This window comes from Parus major, chromosome 4A (assembly GCF_001522545.3).
Source record: "Parus major isolate Abel chromosome 4A, Parus_major1.1, whole genome shotgun sequence".
NCBI lineage: Eukaryota > Metazoa > Chordata > Aves > Passeriformes > Paridae > Parus > Parus major.
The window spans coordinates 9,284,728-9,288,042 of NC_031772.1; the positions used below are offsets into that span (position 1 = coordinate 9,284,728).

Sequence of the window (3,315 nt, forward strand, 5' to 3'; positions counted from 1 at the left end):
GCTCTGTGCTCAGCAAAGAAGGGCCTTCTGGAACGGCATATTCCTGTTTCTGATGCTGTGGAAGGGCTGAGGATTTCGAATGATGGGCTCTAAGAGACATACCCAGCCATGGGGGAAGAAAATGAAGTCTGAAGAAGACAATAAAACACATTCACCTCATAATGAGACAGTTGGAGTGTAGATGCTGTTGACAGGAAAGCAGTTCTGCAGTCTTGAGGAAGTGGAAATAATGCAATTTGTTATCAAAGGGCAGTTAATATCTCTCAGTTGTGAGTTTGAAATCCTGTACTTTCCCGTAGAGTGTCACAAAACCAAAGCTGGCATGTCAGGGCCACCAAGGAAACCAGGGCATCGAACAAATGAGGGTCCCACCTCAATGTTTCTTTCCATTTCTTTTTGTGCTCAATAACTACACCTCAAGCCCACTCACCACGCATGTTACACACCTGCACGTGCGTTTGTCTAAGCATGGTTGCATGTGACTCTCAAATTCGTGTGATTTCAAAATGCTTAGAGTAAATTTATATTTATCCTTTGGGCTTAATTACCAAATACTTATTTGAAGAAATAAACTTTATATTTAATAACTGACTTGCTGTAGCCTGTGGGGAAATGTCAGTAACAGCAGCAGAGATGAAACCACGAATTCTGAAAGTAGCAAGTCTTTCTCAGCTCCACCACAAAGAATGGGGCATTTCAGAGGCTAGGGAGAGTCCTGCTCTGGGGATTCTGTACTTGTTCAGGCTTCACTCCTTCAATACAAAATTCTGTTTTTAAAAGGTGATCTCACAAGAAGCTAGGAGCAATCAGATTAAGAGGATTTGACTATTAGGAGACAGGCATTGAATTAAGCTTTAATTAATTGGAAGAGGAGAAAATTATTGGTCTGTTCAGGTAGTTCATGCAGTGGAATGGCACCTTTTGTATCTCTGGAATATTAACTTCGGGATTTATGTATATACATTGATATGTTCCAACACTCCCTTGTTCTGAGTGAAGAATTCTGAATATTTGGATCTCTTGCTTGCACGTAGGATATGGGCTCTGAACCAAGTGGATGTTCTGCAGACATAACGGGAAGGCTGATTAACTTGTTTCCTTTATGCCAATTTAGTGAAGCTTGAAATGAAATCTAATGGCAGCAATCATAGCAAGCAAATCCTTTTCTGTTTAATAACACAAGAAAAACAGCAACCGGTGTGGGATTAAAAGAACAGTATAGTTTATTTAATTTAGCAGAATGGAAAATATCTTGCTTTGCACTAGGAATATCATCATTAATACCAGAAAACAGATTATTTCTCTGTTTGTATCTGGTTACTTCACCCTCCCTGTACTCCATCCCTGCCATATAACAGCCTGTCACAGGTGTATGGTGGTGTGATGTCATCTTACACGATCTTGGTGGACTAAGCTGATGGTTTATTGTCATTATCATACAGTCACAGAGGGATTGATGCACCTGCGGGTGCAGGAAGTTCTGAGACAGCCACAAAGGCTGCTCAAAGGGTTTCTGCCCATGTGTGGAATCCTTGGGGAGACCAAAGGATCAAATTCCACCTCCAAGGAGTTGGTACAAACACCTTGTGTTCATGTACAGGAAGAGGTTTATCCAGAAAGCTCACATGCTCCAGCCATCTGGACATGATAAAAGGTTGTTAAAAGCAACACACTCTTGCCTTTTCACAGTGATATTATTCTTTTGCCCAGCCAACTGACAGGAGCTTGATTTTGGCACGGATCTCCCTAAACAGAGAATTTTTTGGCAGTTCCCAAGGCCTGTCTCCTTTTTGTAGCTCTGGAGGGAGCAAAATGAAGCTCTGTTCCTCTCATGTTTAACAAATCCTTCAGCTGTCTTTAGAAAAAGGTTTAGTAGTTAGGGTCAGATGTCATCTGATTCCTCTTTAATTCCGTAAGTTATTATATTCACTGCTTGTAGGATTCAACCTCTAACAAATACTCACTGCATATTATTTATCATGAGTAATTTCTTTATTGATTGTGGCAGTCTTAACAAAATTTACATGATAGTTGGACTTCAGTAACATAAGCTCAAACTCACATTCTCAGCTGTTTTCCTTTAATAAGAGAAAAGTGAATGATTGTTACCATAATGCAGAGAAAATGCCGTACCCTCTTGTTTAGTAGAACAAAATGATTTTACAGTTGGCATGATTTTGTGAGCCATTGATGGATGGCAAGCTGATCCTGGTTTTCTAAGATATTGACATTCTTTATGTTTATTGCTGGATGTGAGAAGGAGGACGGCAATGTTTCTGTACAGCATTACAGTTTTATTGCATGTTATACTGCCTGACATCTGTTGTTTTCAGAAGGTATTGACATGTACTGAGAGCAAATATGCAAACCTTATAATTTCTTTTTAAAGCTTTAGTTCATTAAGGAGTATAAATCCGTGCTTAATTTCATTTGCATCATATGCTTAATACTTCATGAATCCTTTATCAGTTTCAGCCGTTTAGATACAATGTCTGTAATCAAACTTTTCTTAGCCCTGGGACTTGCTAAAGTTGATAGATGTGTGTTGTCAGAAGCAAAGTGTTCACTGTTTAATGAAGCTCAGAGTAACTTAATGCTTCTGATTTCTGGTGCAGAAGAGTAGAGGTTCTGATAAAAAGAAGAAAGAGATAGTCCCTAGGACATGCAGTAATCATGACTTTATTCTAATGTATTTTTATTTCTTCTTTTAGATATCGCTAAACAAAAGAACAATTCCTGTATTTTTTCCTGGGAAAAGATTATGGCAGAACTGATTATTCCTTCCCAGGAGGCAGAGAAAGGATTTGGTTCCATTTCATGTGGAAGGGGTGGAAAGAGGAATGTATTAATGCTGGCCAGAGATGTCCCAGATTCACTTGGCAGAGGGCGATGAACTACAGGGACCTTCTTGTTGTGTCAGCAACTGAGAGTTACAGCTACTCACGAGTTTTCCTTCTGACACAGCTCCAGTTTGTAGCCTGTGGACTGATGATTTGGGGTCCGGACACCGCAGTGAGGACCAAGGAGTGCCAGCACAGGCTGACATCTGCAGTGTGTGTCTGCAGGGCAGGGACGGCTCCCGGCAGCTCCGCGCTGATAGCTCCGAAAAAACACTCCGGGGATCCCTGCGCAGGCTGCGGGCAGATGGCAGCGTTGGGGAACTGCGTTTCTGGGGGAGGTGGTGGTAGGAAACCAAACCAATAAGCGCTGCTGCGAGAAACTGCTGAGTCAAGACTGGGGAAATCACGTGAAAAGCTAAAAAAAGAAAGCTTGGTAGGGCGGTGGAGCGATCAGAGAGCTGCGAAACTTCCTGTA

The 3,315-nt window shown here is 41.4% G+C and overlaps 1 long non-coding RNA gene across 1 annotated transcript; it reads right to left on the reverse strand.

Annotated features, from left to right (window-relative positions):
• Positions 1-1,148: 1,148 nt before the first annotated feature.
• LOC117244345 lies at positions 1,149-3,061 on the reverse strand. Its single transcript, XR_004497246.1, has 2 exons — positions 2,945-3,061; positions 1,149-2,628 (listed from the first exon to the last, which is right to left on the reverse strand). It is a non-coding gene; the product is annotated as an uncharacterized LOC117244345 (long non-coding RNA).
• Positions 3,062-3,315: the final 254 nt, after the last annotated feature.